The 15,521-nt window shown below is 40.9% G+C and overlaps 1 long non-coding RNA gene across 1 annotated transcript in view; it reads left to right on the plus strand.

The window, feature by feature from the left end:
• Positions 1-15,521, plus strand: part of LOC149315582 (uncharacterized) — an 87,872-nt gene that overhangs the window by 32,670 nt on the left and 39,681 nt on the right. Inside the window, exons 3-4 of the long non-coding RNA XR_016280675.1 lie at positions 9,575-9,675; positions 11,799-11,838. This is a non-coding gene — a long non-coding RNA (uncharacterized LOC149315582). The remainder of the gene's footprint in view (positions 1-9,574; positions 9,676-11,798; positions 11,839-15,521) is intronic.

Raw genomic sequence — 15,521 nt, forward strand, 5'->3', positions numbered from 1 at the left:
AGAAAGTACTTGAATGCACACAACAACAAGTAGCTGGGAAAAAGGAGGCATACAAATTAATCGAACGAGTAGTAAACGAACAAGGAGTACAAAAGTAATGTGCCAGTAGGATTTCAGCTCTTATCTGCTTGGAGTATTTCATTTTCCACCCCTACCCCCAGTAGGCTTCATGTGGGGGTGAAAGAGTAAGAGAATGAAGAGAGAGGAACCTTGTGTCAGGCAAGAATTGTTTATTCTTCTCTATCATAGGGTAATTTCACTCTATGCAATTATACCACTATGGTTCCACTTCAACTGCCACATTGGGTCAGATTTGTTTTCCTGCACGATCAGCAGCCCGCTTTACTTCTAAGGCTTCTTGACTTATCTTAGCTTATCACTACCTGGGTGTCTGATCTACTGCTGTGGATTGTTTTCCTCTAGCAAACTGGGATTCTTGAGAAATATATGGTGAGGATGCATGCACATCTATATATATGAGAGAAAGATTGTAGACAACTTTTGACAGACAATATGGAGATAAGTTGGCTTCCTCATTCCTGTTTGCCCTGTTTAAAATGATAGAACAAATGAAATTATGCAAAATTGTAATCCCTAAAAAAAAAAAAGGCAAGTTAGACTTTAGCAGTTATATAGTTTAAATTTTGTGGAAATATTGTCTTTAATACCATAGGAGTCATATTGCTTCTCATTCACAATCAATAGCTCAGATCTGCCTTCTCTCGTTATATCAAGTTCTTGCTTTTCAGCTTTAAGAAATGAGAGCTTTAAATGCTCACATAGGCCCTATAGAGACCGGCCCGAAAGGCCAGCTTGTGGGCGGAGTTGGGGTGCAGCGTCCTGACAACACTTGCCCTGACTGCACCCCAGGATGCCATGATGCCGTGCGCTGCTTCAGATGGCGCCTGGCATCATGGTACGCCTCTGGTGCTGTGTCCAGATGACGCAGCACTGAATGGGCACCATACAACCACGCCACCGCAACTATGGCTCCCTTTGGAAAAAGTTGCCACTGCTGTAATCGAGCCAGGAAAGTGGCTGCCTCCTGTACAGCCCCTTAATGATCCACCTGAGAGCGTTTTTAGATCAACCAATGCTTTGACCATGAGATGGATTTTGATTCTCTTGTATTCACTCTTACCCATTTCCTTGAGTCACTGATACTAGTGTGAGCCTGTTTCTCCTGTTATTGACCAAAAATGGCCATTATAAGCAATATTTGCTTTGCATTTGCCACAGATCTTTCCAGCATAAAATATGCAGTTTTCATATAGTTTGTTTAAAGAAAAGCCCTGAAAGGTATTAAGGGAAACTAAAATATATCTTCTCCTGGTGTACTGATATTTGAGTCTAGAATCATAGAATCATAGAATCGTAGAGTTGGAAGAGACCACAAGGGCCATCCAGTCCAACCCCCTGCCATGCAGGAAATCTAAATCAAGGCATCCCCGACAGAGGGCCATCCAGCCTCCGTTTGAAGACCTCCAAGGAGGGAGACTCCACTACACTCCGAGGGAGTGTGTTCCACTGTTGAACAGCTCTTACTGTCAGGAAGTTCCTCCTAATGTTGAGGTGGAATCTCTTTTCCTGCACTTTGCATCCATTGTTTCACATTCTAGTCTCTGGAGTAGCATAAAACAAGCTCATTCCCTCCTCAACATGACATCCCTTCAAATATTTAAATGGGGCTAACACATCACCTCTCAACCTTCCCTTCTCCAGACTAAACATCCCCAGCTCCCTAAATCGTTCCTCATAGAACATGGTTTCCAGACCCTTCACCATTTTAGTCGCCCTCCTTTGGACACACTCATTTCTCAATGTCCTTTTTGAATGGTGACACCCAAAACTGGACACAGTATTCCAGGTGAGGCCTGATCAAAGTAGAATAGAGTGACACTATTACTTCCCTTGATCTAGACACTATAGTTCTATTGATGCAGCCTAAAATCTCATTGGGGTTGATAGCTGCCGCATCACACTGTTCACTCATGTTCAACTTGTGGTCTACTTGGACTCCTAGATCCCTTTCACATGTAGTTTCTTTCAGCCAGGTGTCCCCCATCCTATATCTGTGCATTTCATTTTTCTGCCCTAAGTGCAGTACCTTACCTTTCTCCGTGTTGAATTTTTTAGCTTTGGCCCAGTTTTCTAGTCTGTTCAGGTCATTTTGAATCTTGATCCTGTCGTTTAGGGTAGTTTATGATGCTTTGCTATCCAGGCAGTACCTCTAATGGATCTACTCAGAATCCTTTTGATTTATATAAAAAATATATGTGGATGTTAAAGTTTTGAAATTAATTGTTAAAGTATTGACAGCAGCAGGAATATCAGTAGTTTTGTGCTTCGGGAAAGTATTGTGACCATTCTTCACTACTGATTGATTTGTTAGGATATTGGATGTACCAATTATGATGAAACGGACATCTTCAGACTGAATCATATGTTTCAAAATCAATTCATTGAGAGATGAGGGCAGCTTAATTACATTTTGGAATGATAAAACAGTAGATAATACCCACCCACATGCAATGTTCCCATTGATCTCCCCCTACTTGTTGTGCTTGATCTGCCATGCCTAATAGGGTGAGACAGTGTGGTATAGTGTTTTGAGCATTGCACTATGACTCTGGAGAGGAGGGTCAAATCCCCACTCAGCCATGGAAATCCACTGGATGACCTTGGGCAAGTCACACTGTGAGCCTCAGAAGATGGCAATGTCAAACCCACCTCTGAGGAAACTTGCCAAGAAGAGTTTGTGATAGGGTCTCCTTGGGGTTGCCATAGGTTGGTACCAAATAGAAGGCACACACCAACAACTGTGTTTAATATGCTTTATGTTACACTTCATATCATGAGTGATTTGTGAACTGATAAGAGGAGACAATTTCTCCAAGTATTTCATGATAATATGTACTTCTTGCTCACTCCATTAGACACCACTGCTTTATATAATTGAACTTTCCATTTTTTATGCCTTAAAACATAGCAGTAACGAGTCATTCAGCAGGAGGAGGCTGCCACAGGAGCAGACTGGGTCATTTTCCCTCTGACTTGGAGCTTCACAAGCACTAATCATTTCCACCCCCATTGAAAGTCATACAAGCATGCTATCCCACACTGACAATTAAAAATGTAAGACTATTTTGCTAAATTTCCCTACATCCAGGACTACACTTTCATTGTACTATGTAGCCCAGTGGCAACATTGTGCCACAAAACCAAGACACTATATATTCAGCTAAATACATAATGAAATGTGCATGCACATCTGTGCACAATGTGCACCTGTATAGACAAGGGCACTGAATGTGAACGCAATGTGCACTTGCACGCACAAATCTATTTCCACAACCTGGAACTCAAAGTAGACATTCTCCACCAGACAAAAACATCCAACTATTTATGTGGGGGAACATAAAAGGTAAAGGTAAAGGTTGCCCCTTGACATGAATGTATAGTCATTACTAACTGTAGGGAATGGTTCTCATCTCTGTTACTAAGCTGAAGATCCCAGCATTGTTCAAAGATGACTCTGGTGGTCATGTGGCCAGCATGACTGAATCAAATTCTGTTACCTTCCCACCAAAGTGGTACTTATCTATCTACTTGTATTTGCATGCTTTCGAACTGCTAGGTTGGCAGACACTAAGACCAGTGACAGGAGCTCACCCCATCATGCAGCACTCGGGCCTCAAACTGCCAACCTTCTGATCTTCCAATCATCAGAATTGCCATATTAACCACTAAATCACTGCACCTCTGTAGCGGAACATACACATGATTAAAGTCAACTATCACACATGCCTAATTCTTGCTGTAATTGCCTTAATGGATGAAAATGCAAACATACCAGTTTGGGAGCAGCCGTTATTGCACGTCTCTGAAATAGCACAATTAGAATTGTTTCTGCCATCAATAGTCTCTGGCATTCTCTCTTCCTCACTACTTGTTAACCCTGGCTTCCTGCCCTATATCCTACCCAGTATGCCTTTTGTTTATTTTTATTTTTAAAGCAATTCTGTAGTTATGCTAATATGATTTAGCTTAAAAAGAAAAGAAAACCAAAGAAATAGGGGAAAGAAGGAAAACAGCCTGTTTTGGAATAGTGAGGGGAAGGAGGACAGAGGGAGAGAAGACACTGAAACTATGTGACTGCCAGTATTCGAACTGCCATGACATCAAAGGTACTTGGGGACTAATAGACAGCAGCGAGATTGTGAGCTTATTGATATGTTTTCCCCATCAATGAAAAGGGATGTTCTAACAATGTCTCATAGCAAAGCAGTGACAAAATGGTGGTGATGTTTTGAGATAAGTATTGCCAAAGGTGCTATTCTCTTGTTTTAATAGCAGTTTTAAAGTGTTGTGTGATAACCTTCTGGATACCAACAGGATTCCAACCTTGAGATTTAAGACAACAGGGTGTAGTCAAGTGGTGTTGTGAGCTGATGGTTACAACCCAGAACTAACTATTCTAGACCCTTATAATAAAGAGAAACAGGAGGAGAGCATGTTTAATGTTTCAGGAAACCTATTCAGAGATAATATGGGGGGGGGGGGACGGAACAACGGCATCTGGATTGCAGAAGCCCCTTAAGATGTCTTCCATCTGTGCTCATATGCTAGTAACCACTATGGGAACGAGACTGCATGTATGACAAACCATTTCTAATGAAATGAGAAAACAGACCAATTAGTGTCCAAGATGAAGGAGTAAATAAAGCAGTTTGTATAAAGTGGCCATCTAGGTAAAGACAGCACAAGTTGCCTAAGCCCACGGGCTACCTATTCATCTATCAACCCCCAACCTCAACACACACGCGCACACAATATACATTTTACTTTTAATAACTCCATTGGCTGTTTGTGTGACCTAAATCTTAGTTTAAGTGATTGTTTCATTCCATCCTGATCAAAGAAGGTCTGCTTTACCTCTCTGGTAGGGAAATGAGAAGGCTTAAGAAAGACTACAGTGTCCCAGACCCTTTGCAAACGATATCTAGATTTCCCCTTGGCTTTATGCAGAGTTGCCAGGAAATTCTGATTGACGAAAAAGTTTGAGGTCAATCTGAAGGTTCCTTCTGCAAGGCAAAACATCCAAGGAATTTTGAGAACAAAATGAAAGAGTTTTGATTTTCTAAAAAGTAACGAAATGTATAAAGAGGTTCTGCACATTTTTCTCTCTGTGATCACTGAACACATCATGCTGTCAAGTTATTTTTTTCTGGACAGCAGACATGGCAGGCAAGGTCTTTTGCTTTATTAAAGAAATGGAAGGCTTGCTATTCTAATGCCCTGCTCCTCAGGAGTTTTCTAGCACAAGTTCTTCTTCTTTTTCTTTTTTCTATCTAGTAGATGAACCTTACTTAAACTAACTTACATAAAAGTCAGAAAACTAGAATGTGATATTACTCAAATAACATTATTCTTCCCATGCACTGCTGGGTTTATTAATAGCTGTCCCATAAACAATAAAACCTATCCGAGCATGAAATGCATTTATGTGAATGTACTCATTACCTCGACATTTAAGTGCTGTGGATTTTAGATGCTATAACACCACTGATAAGATGGTCCCATCCTTTCTTCAAAGCAAAGAGAAAATGGAGAAAGGAGGAGGTCAAATGGCATTATTGAAGCCTAATGTGTCAGTGAATGTTTCTGATAAGTTTAAAACAAATACCATTCCTTCCTCATTTCAAATGCTTTGATCTTTCAAAGTAACCTAAAATGCAACTCTTGCAGGATTTTTTTTTTAATGACATGAAGCATTTCCTTTTTGGTGATATTGAAGGCAGCCCCAGGAGTGGGGGAAATAGCTCATCTTTGCTCTTAAGCATATAAAGGACGAAATCCAAGGATGAAAGCAAAGTGGAGACACAAAGGACATTTTCGATATTTGAATCTTACCAAATGTAGTTCAAGCACCTGCCCACTGGCTCCCTTCAAATGCTTGAAATTTCAAAGATGCTGTAGAAGGAGCTTTCTTCTCCATGTTAACTAATATGAGGGCAAGTAGCCTTTTAGTCTCCACTCATGGCACCCAAAATACACCCGCGTATAATACTTTGCTTTCTATTCTCCCTCTTTCATTTTTTTCTCAGAAATCAAAGATATTTTACTGTATTCTTGAAAAAAGATTGAGCCTCCTTTGAAATATAGCTCTCATGACATTTTGTAAGAATATAAAAGGCAGAACTTTGACTAACTCTATTGCTCCTTCAACTTAAAGAGTCTCTGGCAGAGTATAATAGGCCTTACAACTTGTGCCCATGTCACCCATGGTAATGCACTTGAATATACACACACACACACACACACACACACACACAGTTCATAAGCAGAATGCAACTTCCCAAGGGGCATTATTTATTCACCCTGTACAACCAATCCTTATGAGTGCTTGACATGGTATTGAATAATCCCTATATTTTTTTTAAAAAATAAAGCAATCTACATGAGTGCATAATAGAATTACATGTAGAACAGCACTGACAGTCCACTCACCTGGCTGTGCAGTCATGGTGACGTGGTGTTGCTGGCCCTCATCCTTTTGTCTGGGTATCAAGAATGAAAGTGGAAACCTGTGCAGACAGAGCTTTATGTCTGTAGTATTATAATGTCCTGACTCATCAGGGCTCTCAAGTATACGCAGGCTTTCCTTCACAGGTGTCCATGGCTAACATTTGGTGGAACAACAATACCACAAGTACTTCAGATAGTCATGGTTGAGGCTCTGCACCCCTGTTCTGCCCATATTTCCTTTTGTCTTGAATTGTCCATAAAATGGACCATGTGAAATCTAAAAGACCCAGAAATCAGTCCAAACATGCTGAGCAATAAACACCATCTGCTATCGCTGAAGGAAATCCCAAGTCCTCGCAGTCACCAAGTTCTTCTGAACATGTCTTTTTTAATAATAATAATAATAATAATAATAATAATAGCTGGTAGAGTCAACCAAAGTCTATGCAACAATTTCAACCTAAGTTTTTAAAATCAAAGGTAGTCATGCTATACCGAATAGAACATGCAAACTCTGTAGTGTATTTTGGCCAAGCAAAGGGGGATCATTGATGTTCCTTTTGTGGCAATACAATTGAGTTAGCCATCTGAAGAACTAAGGTGGTACTGGTCACTTCAAGTGAAAACTACCATTCAGTGGCAAGGTCTGCTTGGATAGTTTTAAAAACAAAGAAATATTTTTATTTGCTTGTTAACAGAAAATTGTAGTCTACCGGCTCTTTAGCATGGCTGTTTACTGTTTTCATTTTGGTCTCTAGGTTTCACTTGAAAGTGCAACAAGGATCCTCTTTAGAGTCACATGCTGTCATCAGACAACCCTGATACATATAGTAAAACGGTACCATGCTGTAATACTTCAAAATGCACATGGAATCACATTAGATACTCCATGCAGAGAGCACTATGCATGACAAGATGACTTTTATAATCACCACCTTGTTTTTAAGAAAGAAAAATGAAGCAAACCAGCCCACCATGCACATGGAGAGCCTACCTGATATGAGACATTTTGTGTCTGGTAGAGGAGATGAGAGCATTTTCCTCCCACATGTGAAATGGAATGCTGCTTACTGAGTTTATCAACTGGGATATGTTCGTAGAACAGCATAGATCAGTATTCCATTATGCAATAAATGTATTTGCAGAAAAAGACTGATTAACATGTTTTAGTTCTATAAACGACAAGAGATTCCAACCAACCATGACTAAAAAGCAGCCATAGCCTTCTTAATTTCATAAAATAACCTTCATTATGCAGCCAGCACATCCTCTTGATTATACCCATGGGAAATATTTTAGTGCAAGTTGAGTGGAACTCCTTCTTCCTACTGTTTCTTAGAGCCAGTGTGTGTGTGTGTGTATGTGTGTGTCTGTTCTTATATGAGGACAGTTTGGACTCACATGGAGGAGGCAAGCATCACTAAAAGGTGATTAAAACATGGTAATTGTGCAATAGAGGGGAAGATTATCACACTCCCATCTGCTTCTCCCATTGGTGTCAAATGCATTAACTGTAATGGATGCGTCATTAGGTAATAATTGGGAGTTTCCATTATTACCCAGTGACGCGTCCATTACAGTTTATGCATGGGACATGAATGGAAGAAGTGCACATGGGTGTGATAATCTTCCCCCAATCGTACTATTACCATGTTTTAATCACATTTTAATTATGCTTGCCTCTCATGTTATAGAGTCCTTTGTCACATCTAACACTTTTCATGCAATCTCCTTCATGGAAATAGTGATGGGATACATTTGGAAATGGGAAAGTTTGAATTATGATGAGAGAATTAAACCTCTCCCTAAGAAAAGTCTGGAATAAATGTGATAGATCCTGTTAGAATATCCTCTTAAAACCTGTTTGCATATCAGTGTAGATAGAACTAGAAGAAGCACCCACATTCAGAAAATGCTGTTTCTCCCATAGAAAATGCCATTTTCTGTGCAAATTTTGCATAGAATAAGTCTCCAATTGTCTAGAGAGATCTTGTAGCACCTTTGAGACTAACTGAAAGAAAGAAGTTGGCAGCATGAGCTTTCATAAACTTAAGTCTACATCCTCAGATGCATTTGAGGAAGTCTACAAAAGTCCATGTTGCCAACTTATTTTTTTCAGTTAATCTCAAAGGTGCTACAAGAGCTCTCTCCATACTGATTCTACAGACTAACATGGCTATACAGTGACCCCTCTGTATCCATGGATTTTTTTTTATCCATGGATTCAAGCATCCATGGCTTGAAAATATTTTTTAAAAACTATGAATTCCAATAAAGAAATCTTTATTTTACTATTTTATTTAAGGGACACCATTTCACTACTCCATTGTATTTAATGGGACTTGAACATCCACAGATTTTGGTATCCACGGAGATCTTGGAACCAGCACCCAGCCAAGGATTTGGATACCAAGGACCCACTGTATCTTTGAATTCTTCAGTTGTGAACAGTCTTTGAAAACTGCAAGGCTTTCTCACAGCAAGAAAAATGGCTAAAATTACTAGTTGCTTCCTTCAGGAAAAGAGATAGTGAAGAATTATATCTCTAGTAGTAGTAATTGTTGTTGTGTGTACCTTCACATCATTTCTGGCTTATATGACTCTAAGGATAACATATCATGGGATTTTGTGAGGCTGAACATGTGTGGGTTTCCATGCTCAGTGGGGATTTGAATCCTGATCTCCAGATTTGTAGTCCAGCACCCAAACCATTATGCCATGTCCTGGATCTCTAGGCTTGAATCTAATTTTCATCTCTCCAGTAGATCCTAAGCAGATGTGTGGAAGCAATCTTCTTTATTGCCTACATAGCACACTAAATACTCTCTTTTGATACTGCTATGGCAAGGATAACCTCCTTTAACCTGAAGACTAGATAATTATTTTTCAGAGAAATTGTTGAGACCCACATTCTAGCAAGGAATGGAGCTGAAGACAAGAAGGTGGAGTAAAAAAAAAAAAAGACTGGTTTGAATCCTATTCTTAGTCCCAACTAGCATAGATTCATTGAATTAATTCTCTGTCTTCTGTCCCTCGTCTTCTCTAGTTGGAAGAGCTGCAAGTTGCCTTGGAAGGATGCCGCCAAATAATACCAAGATCCGATAATGGAGGAAAGGCCACAACTTTATTAAACAAATGGCAACCAAGGTAGGGTTGGCCCAAAGCATGAGGACTGGATCTGGAACATCGAACAACCCCATGGTTGTTCAATAAACTGAAATGCCTGATCATGGCCAGGCTTCAGGATGACATTGGGGCTATGAAAAACGCCATCTCACAGACATGCAATTGGCCAATCGCATGTTCTCAGTCAAGCCCCTAGTCACCGAGAGGCTCTGCCATGATGTTGCTCCCACAATGGCCACAACGCATGTCCTCTGCACACCCATGTCTCAAAGGACTCCCGATCCAGTGCTACGAAGCCCTGGAAATGACACCCACCAGATCCATGACCTATGCTACTGCTCCTAGAAGTTCTGACAAGGAAAAACACAAACTCTGGGGAGGGAGGGTGGGAGAGCCAAGTGATAATGGTGCCATGAAGGGATACCACAGGGCCTTACATAGGCCAATTGGCTGCCTGGAGGACCAGGGCAACCATAAAGAGGGACTCCTCGCCTCCCAGGCATGCTGGGAGATGGAATCCCAGTGGGAGGTGGAAGTCCCTCCCCTTCCACCCTCAGCCAGCCAATCGCGGGCCTGCCCGCCCCCGCAAGGCATGCTGGGGCATGGCCGGGACTGCAGAAGAACAGCAGACGGTGCAGGATTCCCGGCTGCAACACAGCCAGCCCAGTAAGTCAGGCGGTTGCTTTTGTGCTAATCTCATCCATATTTTCAAAACATGAATACTGAGTATCAGAGAGCTATTATTCACCATATGTCAGGACACTGCCATCATCATTTCTTTCTCCCTATTGTTAACAATTAGTTTCTCTATCTTTCTCAAGTTAGAAAGCTCAAAAACAGCGCACACACCCACACACACACATATCAAACCACAGTTGACTACTGGTGTGTGTGTGAGATTTGGGCCAGTCATTTAAAGAAAATTCAACCAGTTGTGAAGGCTGGGTTACATTTCTTTCACTATCCATGGAATCATAGATAGGAATTATGGGTTGATTATATTTACTCAATAATACCCTCACATGCAAAGGAATACAGTGTTCAGAATTCTCCAGCAAGTATCTCCAATGAGCTGAGAGGTGCTGAGAGAGGATGGGAGTTGTAGAACAGGGTTTATTTCCAGGCAAATATGGTTAGGACTGCATCAGTGGGCTGTATGCACACTTTTCTTGGAGTAAGCTGCACTAAATTAAATGAACTCCATGCCCCATGGGACACAGTGAAGCTTACTTCCAAGTTGTCATTCATACTTATATTTGATACTCAGAAATGAATGTCCCTCTGAGTAATTATTCATTCTCTCTGAATTCAGACTTAGAGCTATATAGGTGTGCGTAGGAATATAGGCTTTGACTGCACTGAAATCTGAATAGGCTTACTTGGAGATGAAATTCTATCAAAAATAATTAAAGGTTTGAGTGCAGTCATATGTAGCATTGCTTAAAAATGGGGAGGGAAAACCCCATTGGCATTAGCTGTGGAAGATGTAAGCCATGAATATCTTGAGGTTTACAATTGCCCACCTCAATTACAGTGAGGTATGCATATAATCTGTCAAGGGATTCAAACCCTAGTCTTCATGACTCTTGGACTGCATCTACACTACCGAATTAATGCAGTTTGACACCACTTTAACTGTTATGGTTCAAGCTAAAGAATTCTGGGATTTTTAGTTTTGTGAGATATTTAGCCTTCTCTGTCAGAGAGCTCTGGTGCCACAACAAACTACAAATCTGTAGAATGGAGACGTGATATATAAAGTGGTGTCAAACTGCCTTATTTCTGCAGTGTGGCAGCAGCCCTACTCCAACATCATGCTGGTATATCTCATTAATTTCATTTTATTTTCCTTCCAAGTAAACCTCAGGGCCTCACTCTAATAATCTGAATAAGAATAATGTTGATGATGGTAATATAATGCTACCTTGTGAACAGCTGTGAGGTGGTACTCTAAAGACAACACCTTTAAACTTATTTTCACACATAAATGCTGTTCTGTAGGGGATCTTCCCTCTCTTCCTGAACATGCTCATGCAACCGGTAAATATATATCACTTTCTTGACTTTTTAACTAATTTTGGTCTAAATTTGATTTGGTGAAGATCTTTCTTCCACATTACAAGCCCTGTCTGTTTTTATTCTAGATTTTAAAGATTGCTAATTCCAATGCACATGAACCTGATGGTAAGCACCAATGGGACTGTCTTGATGAACTGAGATGCATATGATCCAGATGTCCAAAACTGCCTGTAGGCAATTACCTTCCTCTTCATTTTTTTACACCAAAGCTTTACACCAATCAGTGGGCAGAGATCAGCCCTAAATAAATTTAAAGGGATTGCCAAGCCTATAAAAAATCCTACTTTCAGATTCCAGCTTTCCTTTCAAGATGGAGTTTAGGGAATGAAAGGAAAGGGTTAAGCCATAGGTGTTGTAAGATTTAAAGAGTGGAAGAAAAGAGAAAAGTGACTGAGGTTGCCACTTATCACAGAACTCCTTCATTAGGGCTGCTGTGTGTGTGTATTCTCAAGCAAGCAAGTAAAGAAGCAAGTTCCCCATCTTCTTTTTGTTATTAACCACCCCCGAGTTGATCACACTCATGGTGACCCTCAGAATGAGCAACTCCTGGGCCTGTTACAGACAGGCCAAAATAAAGCTGCTTCGGGTCACTTTGGAGGTATGCTGTTTAAATGCTACATGTGTCCTAAGAGGCTGGAAGCCATGCCAAAGCCATGCTCCAGTCCCAAGAACTAGAGTGCAGCTTTGACACAGCTTCTGGCTTCTTAAGATGTGTGTGTCATTTAAATAGCATACCTCCAAAGTGACCCGAAGCAGCTTTATTCTGGCCTATCTGTTCAGGCCCTTACATTACTCTTCTTAGTTCTTGCAGATTCATAGCCATTATCTCCTTAATAGAGTAAATTCATCTAGCCTGTAATCTTCCTCTCTTTCTACTTCACTCCACCTTTCCTAGGTTATTGTCTTTTGTAATGAGTAGTGTCTTCTCATGACATGGCCAAAGTATTACAGCCTCCTTCTCCCCCACTAAAATTACCCCCCCACACACACACACAAGTCTAGCCTCATGCATGTGCATACAGCAGCAATAGTTTGAAACATATGCTGGCTGCTGTGGCCAAGGAGTCTGGACATGTGTTGTCCCCTGGTGAACAGAGTCCATTCAGGCAGTGGAACACTTAAAGTCACCCCTTTATTTCTTTATCTGGGGCAAATCACACCCACCATGCTTGATATGCCACTGCTTACCAATTGGATTCGGGACACCATTTTTGGCCCAAAGCTCTTACTGACCCTAACTAAACTTTAGGAGAAGCACTTCTAATATTTTGAATAGAGACAACCATTGTAGAAAACCTGGGAAACCAAATAATGCTATCATGGGGAAAAGAGAACCCCATAAAGCCGGATAGGGTCTAAGGTTCCCCATGCTAACGTAAGGGCAGTAAATAGTACTCCTTTTTTCATTTGGTTTCCCCATCTCTCTCTTTTCACCACAGTCTATGTTCCCATCTAGAGTGTCCTCTGGTGGTAATGGATCAACTATTCTTTTCTTTCTGGGTGGTCTCATTCCAATGCTATACTTGTCAGCATATGGCCCTCCTTTTGACTATTACAAGAAATTATGTATAACTGCACACATGCAGAGCTATGCATAACAACAAAAAAAGTATTCCCATTTGGTTTACCTGTGATAGAACATTATAGCTTCATCTCCAAGTTTGGCATCTACTTTCTCTAGCAATTTTGCTGAGAGTGGAGGAAAAATTGTTCTTCACTCGTGCTATCTAAAATAAAGTCAAAGTGACATTTTTCGATGAAAATACATTGGCAGTAGCTGCATCTCGATTCTCTCTCTCTCTCTCTCTCTCTCTCTCTCTCTCTCTCTCCTCTTTTTCATTTCAGCTTTGTTAGATCTTTTGTTTCTTTGATGCTTGGAATATTGCACCATTTGGCTCTAAAACCTACATTAGAAGAGCACTAATTAAACGCAGGCACAGTGCAATGGAGACACTGTTAAAATTATGCTTGAAGGTACAATGTAATTAATTTTGTACAAGCGAAACATAAAAGGGACGGATGAGACCAGAGGAAATAGCAGCATATCCTCACAAAATGATAATGAGAAATACAATTGCAGATTAGACACAATATGAAAGGACATATGGACTAATTAGACTTCAAGGAAAAGAGTCAAAACAAAAGGGGAACCTGCTAAGTGTTCATCAGAATTGAATAAAGCAAATATAATCTGGATCCCACCCATCTCCTTAGTCTCCTCTTCCTTATTTTTTTGTCTTCTGGACCCTAAGGGCTCTGATTCCACAGTGCAAGCTATTGGACCACCTATGCCCATGTCCAAAGCAAAAGCTGAGCTGTTTGGTGAGAAAAGCAAGAAGGGAGACAGTATTCAGCTCCTTACTCTCCCTCTAAACTGCTAACCAACAACTGCATTACAAGCAACAACCAAGAAATGCAAATGCACACAGCACTCCTTTCTTTCTGCCAGCAGAAGGAAAACAGATGTGGCCAGGATGGTTTCCTGTGGCAGGGAGTTTTACAGCTTGGGAGTACTCACTAAAAAGGCTTTTTTGTGTGTAAATGCCAATAACATTTGAGCAAGACTAACAATTGGCTTCAGACCTTTGATTTCTTCCTTGGGTTGGGGCAGATATTTGTAACAGTAAAGAAAATGTTTAGTTTTTAGTTTTTTCAGCCAGTTCCCTAAAAGAGCAATCAATAAAAATAAGGAAAAAGTAGTCAATTCCAAAATATGTAAAATGGAGTCTATAGAAGTAAATGTGTTCCTGTTTTGTCTCATAATGCTCAACAGAATACAGTGTGCAAGTCAAAGTTTGTCACTGTTGTTGTGCCTTCATGTTTTTTCTGAACCTAAGGCAAATCTATCACACGGATTTCTTAGTAAGTTTCTTCAGTGAGGATTTGCCATTGCCTTCCCCTGAAGTTGAGCGAGTGTGACTTGCCCAGGGTCACCCAGTGGGTTTCATGACTGAGTGGGGATGTGAATACAGTTCTCCAGAGTCATAGTTGAATGCTCAAACCATTACACCACACTGTTTCTCAAGTCAACGTACAATTAGCTCTCCACATTTGTGGATTTTATTACTTGCAGATTTGATTAATATGTTCTTTTTAGGAATCTCTAGCTCCTACAATGAAAATGTGCCAGAAGTTAACTATGGAGTCATACTGGAGGACCTAGAGATTCCTAGACAAATTTTTCTCTAGGAACTTGTAGGTCCTGCATCATGTGTCTATGGTCATATGCCAGGGGATGTTTAACACAGAGTTGTGCTGGAAGAACTAGACATTCCTAGACAGGTGTTCACTCAGCTAAAGAAATTGTGGCGCGTTACAGACCGCCTGAAAGTGGCAGTCTGCCGCCACCTCCATTTCCGCTGCCAGGAAGCTGCAGCCTCCAAATGGGGAGGCTTCCCGGCGGCGGAAAAAGAAGCCACAAAAAGTGGCTTTTTTTCATGCCGTGCCTGTGACACAAGAGTGAGCAAATGAAGCACTCATGACGTCGCAAGGCAAGGGTGACATGCGGATGCTAAGCGTCCAGCACGTAAAAATGGCGGCCCATTTTTACACCCTTGTCACATGCTAGGGGTGAGGCCAGTATGGATGCTAGGTCCTCAGCCAACCCATATCACGTGACGGGGGCGGCACAAAGGCCCGTGCGGAACGGGCCTGTGTTTCTTTAATTTGCAGTTTTTCCATGTTCATGGGGGTTCTGTGCCCAAATGTTAAGGGCCCACTGTATTCTGCTTCATAGCCACCGGGGGATGAAATCTGGTGAAAATAAATTATTTACTGTTTAAGTTACA

Source organism: Sceloporus occidentalis, unplaced genomic scaffold (genome assembly GCF_023333645.1).
Source record: "Sceloporus occidentalis isolate IW3139 unplaced genomic scaffold, rSceOcc1.0.p SCAF_3, whole genome shotgun sequence".
Lineage (NCBI taxonomy): Eukaryota > Metazoa > Chordata > Lepidosauria > Squamata > Phrynosomatidae > Sceloporus > Sceloporus occidentalis.